At 45.9% G+C, this 16,322-nt stretch overlaps 1 protein-coding gene across 2 annotated transcripts in view; it reads right to left on the reverse strand.

The window, feature by feature from the left end:
- Positions 1-7,507, reverse strand: part of RAB3B (RAB3B, member RAS oncogene family) — a 65,526-nt gene extending 58,019 nt beyond the window's left edge. For both annotated transcript variants that reach the window (XM_053655637.1, XM_037148777.2), the window contains exon 1: positions 7,353-7,507. The gene's annotated coding sequence lies outside the window, so the exon portion shown is untranslated. The remainder of the gene's footprint in view (positions 1-7,352) is intronic.
- Between the last annotated feature and the right edge of the window lie 8,815 nt (positions 7,508-16,322).

Consider the following 16,322-nt stretch of genomic DNA (forward strand, 5'->3'; position numbering starts at 1 on the left):
CTCAGCTCCTCCCATTCATTCCTTCAGCAAATATTTACTGAGAATGTTGCTCCGGATCAAACCCTGTGCTGGGCACGGGGAATACAAAGATGAATCAGACATGGCGTCTGACCTCTAAGTGGCCACAGATTAGAGTAAAAACTACGTAGACCCAGGGTAACAAAGCAGTAGGTCAGTGATAAGATAGAAGGAGGTCTTGGCTAAGGAAGCCCAAAAGAAGCATCTAATCCAACCTAGAAGAATGGTGGTCAAGGAGTCCCCTACAGGAGGCAGCTCCTGAGCTGAGTTTTAAGTGAAAAAAAACTCAAAACAGCAAACACATGAACATGCTAAGAAAGGCCCAGTACAGGGTTGTCATTCCCGTTTCAAAACTTTAATGGCTCCCCACAGCTCTGAAGATCAAGCCCAAACTGTTCAACTTGACAAAGAACCAAATAACCAAAGAGTAAACTCTCTAAGCCTATCTTCCCTAAGTCTTCTCTCTACCAATCTGTGCTACTTTTGTACCAAATTACACACTTTACTCTAAATATGCAATATGTTTTGCTTTTGTCCCTTTAGACACGTATTCTTTCTTTCCGCCTACACATTCTCCTCCTAATAAACTCCCACTCACCCTTGCAGCTCCAAGGAAGTCTCACCTCCCCTGTGCACGGCAGAGGCCTGCACTCCTGCCCCTACGCTGCCAGAGCACTCGAACAGCACTCGTATCATTTCAGAACTGTTTATTACGCCAGCTCCTCCTTCACACCACACATCTGAGACTGAATGTACTTCATTTCTGTCTCTCTAGCTTTTAGCACAAGTCCTCGTACATAATCAGCACCCAGTAAAATGTGTGCTGAATTAATAAGAGTCGCTTCGCCACTCTGGGGACCAATCTCACCATCTGAAAAATGGGGAGAACAATTTCTGCCCTGCTTTTCTCACAGTGCTATTACAGGGCTCAAATGACATTACAAGGAGTAAGGCCTTAATAAACTGGGAAATCCCACACAGGTGTAAACATAAGTCATTATTACTCCAAATCCTTCATAGCCTAGGTCCCTTGTTTACTTGTTTGTTCACTCACTCATTCTTTCACCGAGTACTCATTACATGCCAGACCTTCCCTGAGACCCCAGCTCTTTCAGACCTGCCACCATCCTCTCCTTTCCTAGAATATTTTGGATCTGTCCCCCATAATCCAGCAGACCCATAGTCTTTAATTGCTTTTACTACACCTTAACAACTGCAGGTCCCGCGCCTCTCCATCTGTAAATCTCTTCTTATGTTCAGCACCGCACACTCAAATGTGATGGTAGTCAGGGGAGGGTAGGAAGACAGCCCTAATGTGGGATAATGTCCAGGGTGTCACTCTCTTTAGGAATTCCTGCTTTTTTCCCCAAAGGGAAATAAAAAGATACTGGTGGATTTATCTCTATGAGTCACTCCAGTGGGCTGTAAGGACAAGGGGCTGACCAATGTAGAAGGTTTAAAGCTGTCTTGAAGAAAGGTCAGACAAATATGCGGGATAATTTATTAGCAGCCCTTTAATATCACTTCCTTAAAGACGCTGCCACTCGCCCACCTCTGGTGACCCACAGCCGCACTTCCTCCATCAATCTGCCCAAGACAAGGCTCCCATGGCAGGTGTGGAACACGCCCTGGATCCCCGGCAACTGAGGCACGGCACTGAGGGAGAAGAACGTGAGATCGGAGGGGAGGGTGCTTACACTGTCTCACAGCCCTAACTTTTCCATTTTTCGTGGTACAAGGTGCAGAGCCTGCTTCAAGAATTGGCAATTGAAAAGAATTATGCTTTTTTTTTAACCTAAAACAAAGGAAGCAACCACAATGACCTCACACTATCCTCTGCTTGACTGCCAATCATCTTCGTTTACCAGAGAAAAATTCAACTTTGAAAGTGTATATTCATTGTAAAAAAAATAGAAAAATGAGAGGAGTAGAAAAAGGAAAAAATTTAATTGTTGGACATCCCATCCTTTCAAAAACTGCCATTGTTGTCCTTTTAAGTGTATTTCCTCTCTTATTTTTTTCATGCAATAAAACGCCATCTATTTTAAGTTATATTTTATTATTTGTTAATTTAAAATGTAACACACATTGAAAATACATTCAAACTTTTACTATTTGTAAGTACTTCTTTGTCATCATCTGCAGTTTGCATTATTTTCTTAACTTTTAGCATAAAAATAAGTAAGATAAAAACTAAAGGTTTACAGTGAAAAAAACCCAAAAGCTCCCACCTCTGATTCCCAATCTCCAGTTCCTCTCCCAGGGGCAAACATGCTACCAGTTCATGAACCCTTCAGAGATAGTCTTTGCATATGTAAGCATAGAGATCTATTTATAGTTTTATCTGTATATAATGATAATATACCATACATTCTAGTCTATATTTTCTATGTATACTTTAATAACTAAGATTATATCTTAATTAGTTCTGTACCCTGCTCCTTTTCACTTAACATTATATCATAAATATTTTACTGAGACTTTAAAAACTCTTCATAAATATCTTTTTTTCTTTTTAATTTTTTTATTATTGTTCAATTATAGTTCTCCCATTCCCCCCCATTCCCCTCCCCTGCCCTCCCCACATAAATATCATTTCAATTGACTACATTATATTCCACCCAAGGATGTGTTATATGACCAATCTTTAATGTTGTACATTTAAATTATTTTTCTGTTCTTAGTTATTATAAATTAAACCACAGCGACCATTTATTTACATAGATACTTGTTCACTTTCCTATTTATTTCCTCAGGAGAGATCTTAGAAATGGAATTGCTGGTCAAAGAGTAACTTTACTAAAACACAGCTTTGATCGATACCTCGATTTCATATCCATTATCTTATTTTATCCTCTAAATAAACTTGAGAAATAAAACTGAAAGGACAGAAATTATTATTTTCATTTGATCAAGAAGGAAACTGAGAGCCAGAAATGAAGAGGATTTGCTGAAGCCTCACAGCTAACAGCTGAGACTCGACCTCGTACCCTGCAATGTTACAGGGACGTTCAAAATCCCTGCTCTGCTCCTCAGCTGAATTCTTGGGCAAATCATTTGGCCTCCCTAAGTCACAGAATTTTTATCTTAAAATGGAAAAAATACCACCTACTTCACAGAGCCATAGTACAAATAGAATGAGCAGTTACCATATGTAAATAGTCTGGCATAATTTCCTGGCCCCTGGGAGGCACTCAATAGGTACTATTTCACTGGCCACTTTAATTCACTTCTGCAGTCAAATGTTGTTTAACTGTCCTCTCCCTGACCTGGGCTACATTATTTGAGCTTGTTTTACAATGAACTATATGCCTTCGCGTCTGGTAGAAGCTGAGTTGTATCCATCCTTACACCTGTTAGTACCTGACCTATAGTAAATCCTTAGGGTATATTACTCCTTTCAATAAACATTTAGTGAGCATTTGCCCTGTGCCAGACTATCGATGTAAATGTCGTATTATTGTTCTTGATCTTTCTAATGCAGCTGTTTACACTCCTAGACTCCTGGAATTAGAAGGGATTTTGGAGTGGCAGCTCTACCGTAACAAAAAGCCTGGCTCTTGGTCCCTGCTTTCCCAGTAACTCAATGTACAAACTTGGGCAAGTCACTTAAACTCTGAGCGTCAGTGTCCTCATCTATGATATGATAATATTATCTAGCTTTCAAGGCTGCCGTGAGTTTTAAATAAGAGAATGTACATAAGTGTGCTCTGTGTGTACACTGCGTGCAGAAAAATACATGTGTCCTTGTGTAGTATCAGCCTTTATTAGCTCCGCCTGCCACAGGTGTGAGAGTGGGAAGGAAGGCAAAAGCAAAAAACGGTTTCAATTTCTGGCCCCATCCACTCCCCTTCGTTTTACAGGTCACAACTTGAGGCTCCATAAAGAGAAGTGGTTTGTCCAAAGTCACACAGCAAACCACGACGAGAATTTCTGTTATCTCAAGACTCCAAGACATAACTGGATGTAGGGGGTGGGGGGAAACCAACAATTTTATAGAGTAAAGAAGCATCTCCAGAGCCCCAAGCACTTGCCAGCACTTGCCAGCATCTCTGTCCCAGCACTTGCCGTGCTGTACTGTCGACCTCTGTTGATGTGCACACAGCACAGCTTTCCCAGGCAGTGGTGTGAGAACAGGGAGAGGCAGAGGGCAGAGAGGTTCAGCGAGAAGGCGCGTTCAGATGTAAGCCCCCGAGGGCATCTTCTCAATATGAAGGCAGGGGCTACACAGAATGTGGGAGGGAGGTAAAAAGCATCCTCACCAGCAGCCACCCGAGGCTTATCTGAGCAGACAGGTCACTGCATGTGGCACATGCAGAACCACTTGCAAGATAAGCATCAATCAAATCTTCCCTCTCTTTTGTGACAGTCACATAAATGATAGAGCCAGGTAGCTCACTGTCTCCGTGACAAGAAACATAAATGAAGACCCAGGGACCATCTGGGAAGTCACTCCTGGTTCCCGGCTAGGGGAAAGAAGAAAATGGCTCCTCTAAGGGTTGGTGTGAAAAATAAATGTGTTTTGTCTCATAGGCAGCAGAAATAAGCACCTAAGAAGCCAACTTCGGCCTGAAAAGAGTGGGGAGAGGAGAAGAGATCCCTACAGTCTGGCGATAACTCAATATATGCAGCAAGTAAGTAAATAGATGAACTTCTCTCTTGATGGAAAAAGCACAAGGTTGAGTCAAGAGACCTGGGTTGAGCACTCAATCAGCAATTGTACGACCTTAGGTAAATCACACCTTGGGCCTCAGTTTCCTCGCCTATATAAGAGTTAATAAAATGACTTCCTGGCAAACTGTTGTAAGAATTAAAACCAGTCTATGGGAGAGTGCTTTAGAAAACACTTAATTTTGTGTGTGTGTTTGTGCATTTTATGTTTTCTTCTACCAGGACATCCGGGTAGTGGAAATAGCTTGGGGTTCCAAATCAAACAAATTAGATTCCATTTCCAGGACCATCACTAATTAGCTGTGAGACTGTGACAAGAAATTGTACATGACTAAAACACAGTTTTCTCATTTGTAAAAGCATTATTGGAAAGTCTGTAGTCCATGTTGGCAAAGCACCTAAATAGTACATGACACATAGGAGGTGCTCAATAAATGTAATTCTGTCTTCCTATGGGGAACATTTATCAATGAGGATAAAGAGGGAGTTGGGCATATGTGGACCTCACTCTACTATATCAACCTCCTCCCTAAAGCCATACTCTACTAATTTGTCTAATTCAACCTTTCTTTCAATCATTCTCCACTGCCAACCCATCACCACTAGCCCCGCCTACCTCCTCACTGTTTCCCCATAGAAACAGTATCATAATAGCTACCATGTTTTGAGCACCTACTAAATGCCAGACACTCCACCAGGGACTTTTCAGTGCCTTCTGTCTTGCACACAATAGAAGCTTGGAAACATTTACTTCCTTCTTTCTCCAGACTGCAGTGAGAGAGAGCCATGGGTGTGCCAGGGCAGAATGTAGGCACACTTGTGTAATAACATCAGTGGCTTTTCCCTTTTGTACAGTGCTTTATAGTTTATGAAAGTTCTTTTACCCACATTATCATATTTGATCTTCACAACAATTCTTGGGGGTAGATGAAGAAATTGAGGCAGTAGTATAACCACTGCTCAATTATTCATTCAATCAACATTCACTAAGCACATCCTGGGAGCCGGGTTCTGTGCTGCACTCTGGGGAGATGAAGAGCAACCAGAGGAGTTCAAGTTAAGATGGGAAACCTTTTTAAACGTCCTCTACCGGTTACTGCTGCCTCCCTTCATAACACAATTCTTAAGAAAATGGAGGTTTATTTCTTGGACTAGAGATCATTTTAGAGTTTGGGCATCTCCCATACTGTTTTCTCTGACAAGGAACATGCTTCCTTCCACTGCTAGCTAAATCCTTCGTGACTAGAAGTCTTCCCTGACCCCTCGTCCTCTAGGAAAATGCCTCTCCTCTGGCTAATAGATCACCAGGCCTTCCTATTACAACAGACAGGGCTTTTCAGGGACTTCCATTGTCTTCCACCCTTTATAGGCACTGAACAGGTGAGCCTCCACCTGTGCACACAAACACATCTAGCTCATTCTACTATCTACCACCCCTTTCCATCTGGAATCTGAGAAATTGGGATGGAAGGGCCCGTCTTCCTCCCATCTTCCTCCACATCTCTATTAGCTTCCAGGGGCTGCTGCCCAGCCCGCCCTAAAGTCTCTTCTCACACTTGGACTCCAAAACAGAGTCAGTCCGCGGATGAATTTTTCTGTCCACGATTCTCTTTTTGTCTCTGATCCCAGGTGCCAGTGTAACAGGGTCCGGTGCCTGCACCCTCTTCTCATCCTTCTGAGCAGCTTAAGACACCGCCAGCGCCTGGGTGACCAAGGACTCCATTCTGGGCCCCCAGCATCTTTCCACAGCCTACATCCGGCCTCATCCCTAGCCTGACCCAGCGCGCCCACCACCCTAAACTCTCCAAGTTCCCTGGCAGCTCCTCCCCTCAGCCAGCAGACCCTGCCCTAGTCCAGTGCTCTCCACGGTCCACCTCCGGCCAGGGATCGGGCGTCCGCTGCCCACATCCCAGGCCGCTGCCTCCTCCTCCCATCAGCTCCCCGCCCCTGCCTCTGCGGGCCCCGCAGACCCACTCGAGGTCCCACCTTCCCATTCCTCCAAGCTTCCCGCCTCCTTCGCCCCCCACTCAGGTTGCCCGCCTTGCAGGTCCCCAGCGGGGCCCGGCTCCGCGTCCTTTCCGCTCCGGCTCTCCACACTCGAATCTCCGTCCCCGACCTGCAACCCTGCTGCTGCCCAGCGCCCCTTCCCCTCGCCACCTCGCTCCTCTCCGCTTCAGAACGAGCCCCGCCGGCCGTCCCCTCGCCGCCGCTCGTCACCTCCACGCCACCCCGCGCCCTCGCGCCTCTCCGTCCTCTGGCTGTAGCTGCCCCCTCACCACCTCTCCGGGGCCAGGTGCCCTCTGCCCGCGCGCCCCTCTCGGCTCCCTCCTCATACCTCCCCGCCCCCAACGCCCTCCGTTTTCCCCTCACTGCGCTCCCGCGGCCGCTCCCCACTCCCCCAGCCCCGCGCCCCCTTTCTTGGCTCCGCACTCCCGCCGCCCGCTGCCCTCGGGGCTCGGGGTGCGGCCCGCGGGTCCGCGGAGACCCTCCCTGGGCGCCCCCGCGCCAGGCTACGCGCGCCTTCCCGCCGCGGTGCCCCCTCCGGAGCGGCCTCTCCGCAGCCCCTTCTCCTCCGTGTCCCCTCCGCCGCCCTGCGCTCAGTCCCGGTCAGCGCCCGCTCTCGGTCCCCAGCGCCAGCGGGGCGCCCGGGCCGCGCCCCTTACCTGGGACTCGGGTGCTGGAGAGCGGCTCGCTCCGCAACGACGCAGCGGGACGGCCGGACCGGGTGGCGGGCGGTGGGCGGCGAGGGGCTCAGCTCGGCTCTCGAAGCGGGCGGGTGCCGATCCCTGCGGGTCCGCTCCGGTCCCCAGCGCGGCGACTTCGGGCTGAGGCTCCGGCTACAGCCACCGCTGCCGCCGCGTCCGTGCCCCGCCCCCGCCCCGCCCAGGGGCGGGGCCCGTGTTAGCCCCGCCCCAGCCCCGCTGCCTACAGGTGCTGGGAATCCACGAATCTTGGGGGCCCTGAGCTCCTCAATATTTGGGCGATTGTCGTGATTTATCTTAATTCCCACATCTTAGTTCCACAGGCTGAACTTACGACAGTGATCAGAGAATTTTGATGATAATGGAGGTGACGATGGGTACCGAGATTTGCCATTTCGAAAGCGCTTTCCTGTCCGTTATATCGCTTCATCCGCGCTAAAGCCTAGGGAGAGACACCGAATCTGCACGGCCAACTACCAGAGGAACCTCAGCCAGAAAGCTGGACATTGTCCTCTACCCTATTCGCTACGTCCCATCAGTCTGGTGATTACACCTCTTTATCATGAACTACCTCTCTCTTCCCTTCCTCTCTGTACCCACGGTCCTCACCCTGATTCAGGCCTCGTCACTCCTTACCTGAACTAACACAACAGCCTCCTAAATGTGTCTCCCTGCCTCCACTCTCCAGGCCGTCCTCTCCACCAGCAGCCTGAGTGACCACTCCAAATGTCTTCATCTTACCGTCCACCTGGTTCAAACAAACAAACAAATGAAACAAAAACAAAACTTTCAATGATTCCCCATTACCAGAAGCAGCCTAAAGTGCGGAAAGTATTCTTCCCTGGTCATTAGGAAGTCCCAGCTCCACCAGAGAAGGCAAGTATAGGATGTAATTAGCCCTGTGTCTGCCCAACCTGAGGGGGACTCGAGTCTTCCCGCGGTCACAGGAGCCAGCTGCCAGCTTGGTTTTAGAATCACTGTCCCAGATCTCAGATCTCAGAGGTCTGAACTGGACATTTTTGGCCCAGGTTCCATTATGGACCTATCTACAATTTGCTTCTCCAGTTTGGGGAACCTCCCAACTGACAGCCCCTCTGGTGGTCTTGACTTCTCTGTCAGAGTAATCCTTGCACTGTGCTGAGCTTCTCCACCCCTCCCTCTCACTCACCTGCCCACTGTCCAGCTCCTGGCAGCCCTTTCCACTGTGCCCTCTCGAATCCTGCTCCTTTGCCAGCAGACTCTCCTACATCCTCTGCTTCTTTAGAGAATACTCAGATTACTTCTTCACCTTCACTGAAACTTTACCCTCCTCCAGGATTTCTCTTGTAGCCCCCTGCAAGAGGGCTTCTCACGCTTCCACTCCCCTCACATCATTAACCCAGGAAGTGGGGTCAGCACTGCCACTCCCATGCTTGTAAAAAATTCCTTCCTTGCTGTCAGCCATATCTCCTTCTACCCCTCCCCATCAAGGACATCAGTTATGCCCATGAGCTTCTTAACCATTGATGATTTCAGCCCCTGGCTCCTGGACATCCTCCTCAGCCCCTGTCCTGCCATCCTCCTGCTGACTTCAGTAGCCATGTGGCTTCCTGATCCCTCAGTCCTTTGTCTCCTCTTCATACCACCTCAGCCACTGGCTCCCTTGGTCACACTCTGAACTCTGTCATCAACCAGAGCTAGTACCTCTGTGATCTTTAAATGAAATGTCTTATACTGCCTGCTCCCTCACTCCCTTTCTCCACAAGACCCTAATTTCCTCATGTCAAAATGGGTGTGATGATAACGATTACTCATTCTTCACAGGAATAATGAGATAATATATAAACCTTTCTTTTACAGTTGCAAAACAATATAAGAACAGATGGCATTGTGTTTATGTAGCCTCGGGTCTTTCGATTACTTTCTCCTCCTTCCCCTGAAAGGCTTTATATTAAAATGGAAAGAGCACAAACTTGGGACCAGACAGATTTGGTTCTACTGCTTGCTTGCTGTGTGAGTTTATGTAAACTACCTCATTTTTCTGACACGGGCACCTAATCCTCATTTGTAGAAATAGCAATAGTGAAAGCTAGCTCCCAGGGTCAGTGTGAAGATCAAATAAGTAAATGAGATAATGACTAGCAGCACATGACAGAGTGCCAGGCACACAGTAAACACTCAATAAATAGGAAACACTGTCGCGATTATAACAGAAATAGTGCTATTTCTAACCACAACTACCTTCTGTGAAGGACAGACCCTAATGCACAGAAAGCCCTTTGTCCTACTTAGAGCCTTGAGGAGTGTGGATATGTAAGTGTGGGCGGAGGGGGGGAACACTAAATTGCTCTGTGTGGAAAGAAGGAAAACAGTTTGGGATTCACTTGGCAAAATGGAAGGGAGAGGTAATAAAGAGAGCTAGGGAGGGGAAAGGAAAAGGACGGGTAAGACAACCAGTGTCAGGTTAGGTGCTACGTGGGGAAAGGGTCAGAAGAAACCCTCCCTTGGCAGGTGGACAAAGGGGTGTTTACACACCGGAATACACAAGGGATAGATTGTTTATCACACACCTAATGTACAGCTGTCTTGCCTTCAAGAATCCAGGGAAGGCCTTTACACTCAGGAGTTGCTCTCTGAGACGGGGGAGCTGTGAGAGTAAGAAAGCAAAGTGAGCCACGGGCTTTGTTTTTCTGAGTTGACAAAGTCTAGCCGCAGGGACTATGAGAACACAGGCCCCTACTGAAATTGGCAGAAATCTCCTGGAGGGCTTCGAACTTACAAGGCTCATAAAATGTGAGATCTGGCTTCAATCCAATTGCATTTAGATTTTAAAGGGGCAGAGAGGCCACATTTGGACTGTATCATTTACGCCCCAATAGCTACATCCCTACTGACTAGCAGATGACCACCAGAGAGCAGAATAAGGCAAATCTAATTATATTAGACTTTCTTCACTTCCAATTCCAAATGCCCAACTAAAAATAGCAAGAAAGATAAAATTCTACCTTTTCCTGTGGATCATATTGGCTAACAATTATAGTCACTAAGACCTTAAAATACACTGGCTCATTCACATCTTTTACCTCATTTAGTCCTCAATACAATCAGGCAAAGTATTGATTGTCATCCCCTTTTTATATGTGAGGAAACAGAAGTCAGAAAGTTTAAGTGCCTTGTCAAGGTTCTATATCTGGGAAATAACAGAACCAGATACCACATCTCTCTGACTCCAATTCCAGGACTCTTTCAATTAGATCCCAGAATTATGGTTGCTCAGCGAACACCTCTGTGATTATAAGTCCTACGAGTAAAATTTCTTTTAATCTTTTTTAGTTGCTGGAGCAATCAATCTTCTCTAGTTCCTGGTTTTTACATGAAATAAAAAAAATGGATGCTTTTTATTGAACGAGAATCAGTCACTTAAAAAAGGTAATAGCACAAGTGTGGATGTCATTTGAAATGCTCTGGTCTTCACAAGGTTCAAATCTACACTCCAGTGTGAGTCCCTCGTGGCCATCTAGGGACTGAGAAGTGTTGACAGGTCAAATGTTTTCATCTGATCCCATCAGTGGGTTGCCTAATGCAACAGGGGAGCTGGAGAAGGTGCCAGAAGGTCGCCAGAGTCTGAAAGGCAGCTCTAGAAACATAGGGTTCAGTGAGAGGAGTGGTGGAAGAAAAAACTGGAAAGAGAGGCAGGGCCAGATGGTCCAAGTCCTCTTAGACCATCATTAGAAATTTGGGAATTTACACTGTGAGTAAAAGGTTTTAAATAATGGAGTAACATTTTTACATATGCACGTAAGTAAAATAGCTCTGTGTTATGAGGGATTGGATGAGAAGGGAAGGGAGCAGAGAGGCAGGAGATAGGGAACACAGAGGGTGCTGTGATAATCTAGGCGAGAGATGAAGAGAATCAGAACTCATGTCATAGCACCAGGAAAAGTGAGAAGTAGAGGGATTTGATATGTATTGAGGAGATAAAATTCCCTGGACTTAGTGACAGATTAAATGTGAGATATGAGAGAAAGGGAATTGGCATAAGTGACCAGGTAGACAATGAAGCCATTTACTGAAAACAATTGCTGCCTAACAAACCACCCCACCCTAAAATCAGTGGCTTAAAACTACAATAATTTCTTACTCCTTACAGTTTTGGTGGTAGCTGAATAGGTCCACCTGCCGATTTTATTTGGAATCACTCACAAGCAGCATTCAGCTGAAAGGTCAACTGGACTGGGAGGTCTCAGATGGCCTCACTCATAGGTCTGGCAGTTGGTGCTGGTTGAGAGCTGGATGCCATGGCTCTTCTCCATTTTCTAACCCACCAATAGGCTGGATGAGCTTACATGGTGGTCCTGGGGCAGTGTTCCAAGAGGGTGAATGCAGAAGATACCATCTCTTTTGGCCTAGCCTCAGAAATTGCATGACGTCACACATACTTTAGTCTATTGGCCAAATCAAGTTCTATGTCCCGCTCAGATTGAACAGAGTAGAGAAATATACTCCACCTCTGACTGGGAAGAAGAGTGAAGCTACATCACAGAGGGGCATGGATCCAAGGAAAGAAGGAATCTGGGGTCTTTAACAGTCTCTCACAGGAGTGGGAATAGATTTGGATAATAATAAAAATGATGAGTATCTCAAATGCCATTTCATTTATGAATCATTTCTTCCTTCTCTGTGCTTCGGTTTCTTCTTTTGCTCAATAAATGAATGGGAAGGTCCATTCTCTTCCCACCTGCATCAGTTAATGAGGTGAAACTGGTTAAAATGCACACTGAGGACACTGTCAATCACCAGGGCACACTGCTGTCAGCAGGGGTGAATCAGCACACACAGGGAAACATGCAACTGTGAATAGTTGGAAGGCAGGTACCACCTACCTGCAGATGCTTCACTGAAGCCAATCCATTCTATCTCCCAAGAGCTCTCCATCCCATCCCTTCCTCTCCACTCATGTCATAGCGTCCTTACTATCCTATCATGATAGGACAGGACTCTTCTTAAACTCAGTTTTAAAACCCCCCATTTTGCCCTTGAAAGCCCATCTCTTTAATATACACATATGGCTCCTTATGGTCTGGCTCCACCCACACTCTAGCCTCATTAATGGACACTTCCCCATCATGCCCTGAGCTCCAACATTAAACTACTTGCAGTTCCCTGAATGTGACCTGCTCTATAACATGTCCATGAATTTGCATAAGTTTCTTTCACTTGGAATGCCATCCATTCATTCATTCATTCATCCATTCACCCACACAGCAACTATCTCCTGGGGGGGAGATTTGTTATATGGGGGTGAATAACAAATGGTCCCTGATCCAAAGTTGCTCATTGTCTAGTGCAGGATAGCAGTTGCTAAGATCTATTAGTCTGAGCTGTACAAGGACAAAGGCCACAACTACCCAATACAGAGCCTCCTGGATCATTCTTATAAGGGGTCAGAGGATATTTGCTGAATAAACAGGCATTAAATATTTACAAAGGATTTCTCAGGTTCACTATATCATTTAATTTTCACAATAAACCTAAGAAGTAGGGACTGATTCATACCATCTTAGATATGAGGAAGAAATAATTAACCCATGGTTTCTTAGCTACTGAAAATAAAATAAGACAGGACTAAAATCAGCGATATTAATGTATTTGGCCTGACATGGCTGTGTTCCTCACTGTGGGACACGTCAGCAAGGAGGTTGAGAGTTAGGCCAGGCATCATGCTGGGATGCAGGTTGTGGGGTACAGAGAGACTTAGGCTGAGCGCTCAAGGAAAAGCAGGAGTTCAACTCATGGAGAAGCAACCCAGGCAGATGGACCAGCATGAGAAAAGGCCCAAAGGTATGAAATGATAAGAAATTTTCAGAGAACTTCAGGGGCTATGAGTCTCTGAAACATCGATGTAATGGGCACAGTACAGGTGATGAGTGAGGTGGGAAGGTAAATCAAAGCCAGGGGTCAGCCAGGGCCTGGGAGGCCATGCTAAGGATGATCAAAACAATGTGGGGCTGTTACAGAGCTTTATCCAGGAGGAGGGCTTCACCAAATTCATGCTTTAGACAGACCTGCACAATGGGAGATGGACTGGGAGTTCCAAGATGCAGGGGGCAGGGAGACTGGAAAAAAAGCCTGGTGCAGGGACTTACAAAGAGATTATGAGATCTGAGCTGGGAGATGCTGTGGACTGTTAAAGGGATGAGAAGGACAAGATTTGGTGACTGCTGGGCTCTACATGAGGAGAAAAGAAACTGATGCAACTAGGAGAGATTTCTGACCATTTTCTGGGTGGTTACCATTTTCTAAGAAAGGGAAGAGAAGATAGCCATGAGTAAAGTGGGGTCCAGAAGAAGGGCACAGGACCCAGTGGGAAAAGCAGCAACTGAGTTGGAAATGAGTAGCCGTGATTGTCTTCACTTATTGTATTTGAATTTAAGGAAGGCTACTAGCATCATAGGCCTCCCTCATAGACCCTAGAAGCAGAAACTGGCCCTGTCAAGCAACTTGTCTCTACCTCTGTTACCCTCCGAGCCTCTCTTTCCCCAGTTATTAGAGAAAATACCCAGTCCATCATTTAACACTGACAAAGACTAGGCAGCACCCTGTTATCAGGGTTTTAGTTCGAAACCTGAGGAGCCAAAGAAACCTCGATTCAGCCCTCCCTGACCAATCCAACATGGGAGACCCCCTACAGTACTGGCATGTTCACTTTCATAGACAGGGAGACCGCCTCTTCCAGGGTAGACTGCTTTGTTTTGGGCAACTCTTACTCTTAGGAAAGTCTTTGCTGAAGTCTGCCTGCTTGTAGCTTTCACCCTCTGGTCCTAGTTCTTCAGCATTGTATCACTCATTCATTCATTCCCCAAAGATTTGTTGATCATTTAGTGTGAGAACACTTAGCAGTATTCTGGGCACAAGTGTACACAAACATGAACTAAACAAACAGAATCCCTGGTCACACAGAGGTTATGAACACTAGGAGGAGAGAGAAATGAGTAAAAATATATAAGGCAATTTCACTTAGTGATGAGCACATTTAAGGAAATATTCTAAGATTATGAGACACAAAGACTAGGAGAAGGGGCTGTCTTAAAACGATTAATCAGGGAAAGTTTCTCAAAGGAAGTGACATTTGAGACCTGATGGAGAGGACTCAGCCTATTTTACCGATGAGGCACTTAAGGAACCTAGAGGACAGGCAATTCTCCCAGGGTGACTACAAAGCTAAACGACCAATTCTAATACCCCACGCCCCCTTGCAGGGTGTTTACACAGCAGTGGCATGGGCAAAACTATGTGTTCAGGGGTCCTCACGTCCACGAGCTCACCCCGGGCACCACAGTTTTCTTTGGTTTCCTCGGTTATCAGTCACCACTGACCAGTCTCCTGTTTGGACCATCTCTGTTAAATAAGGGAATTGAATAAAACTAAACTCCAAGGCTTCCTAAGGCAAACCAGTGTGGAATAATAAAAAGAGACATAAGCTTTGGAATCAGAAGTTTGGGTTCAAATACAGATTTCACCATTCACAAGTTACGTGATTGAATTTCTCTTGATCACACAGGTTGCTCATCTTTAAAGAGGAGATGAGAATTATTTCACTGGCTCTTTGAATTAAATGAAAAGTGATAATGTATGTAAAATGTGTGTTGCATAATAGGATATTCAAAAACATCAGCTACTTTAAGAGATTTGATAGCTCTTAATGAAGTTCATCACGCTTGTCAATGGTTTCCCACTTCAAATACATGCCCAGGAAACTGAAGAACAGTTCCCACTCACTCAGGATCTATGACTTGGGCTGCCTTTCTAGTTTTCGAAAAAGTTTCCCACTTGTCTCCTATTTTGCCTTTCTCACTGGGCTGCTGAGGATGGTAAATTGGCCCAGTGACCCTTTGCAAAGGTTTAGTCTTGTACTCCACCTCGTGCTCTACATGGGAACTGCACCGTCTTAGAACTGACCAGCAGCCATGGTGCTGAAACCAGCCTGAAAGGAAGGTAACTAACATTCTATTGTATTTATGCAACACACTGTTCATCCATTGACAGACACCTGAGTTGTTTCCACTTTTTGGATATTGTGAAAAATGCTGCTATAAACATGGGTGTGCAAGTAGCTATTCCAGTCCCTGCATTAAATTCTTTGGGGGATATACTTAAAAGTGGAATTGATGGAGTATATGCTAATTTTTTTTTTTTTTTTGAGGAATGCTGAGAAATTTTGGGAAAATGAAGATCTGGATATCAATTCACTAGTTTCTGTGCTCAGGTATCACTTGTACAGTCTTTTTTTAAAAAAGATTTTATATTTAGAGGGGAAGAAAAGGAGAGAGGGAGAAACATCAATGCATGGTTGCCTCTTGTGCGTCCCCTGCTGGGAACTGGCCTGCAACCCAGGCATGTGCCCTGACTGGGAATCGAGCCACGATACTCTGGTTTGCAGACCTGTGCTCAATCCACTGAGCTACACCAGCCAGGGCGATTGTAAAATCTTTATGTTCCCCAGATTGAAAACTACTGTTCTGAGTTACACCTTGTAACACAAAGAAGGTAAAGCAAGTATGATGGGGAAAAAAACCCCAAAATCCCATAAATTTGGAGTAAGATAGGGGTGGTTAGAAACCAGTATTTAGTCTGGAAACTGAAGGTAAGCCACTTCGATTTCCAAAATTCCCTTTTCCATAAAATGAGGCTAATAATACCTATCCCGTAGGACCACTGATGGAATATAGAGAATAGATGAAAAGAAACTACCACAGACCAGGACAGTTCACTTGAATGAATGTACGTTTGGGGACCTTGGTGCACAAAACGGAGGAACAGCCTCTGCTCTAGAAGAGCACAGCTGCCTGGTGACAGCCACAGACATGCAGACAGGTAGCTACAGTATGTGGTGTGAAGCCAAGATGTATGTATTGGGGGAGGGGCATTTTATCCTTATGAGAAAGGTCAGGA

This window comes from Artibeus jamaicensis, unplaced genomic scaffold, assembly GCF_021234435.1.
Source record: "Artibeus jamaicensis isolate MK-2021 breed Jamaican fruit bat unplaced genomic scaffold, CSHL_Jam_final scaffold_1019, whole genome shotgun sequence".
NCBI classification, from domain to species: Eukaryota; Metazoa; Chordata; class Mammalia; order Chiroptera; family Phyllostomidae; genus Artibeus; species Artibeus jamaicensis.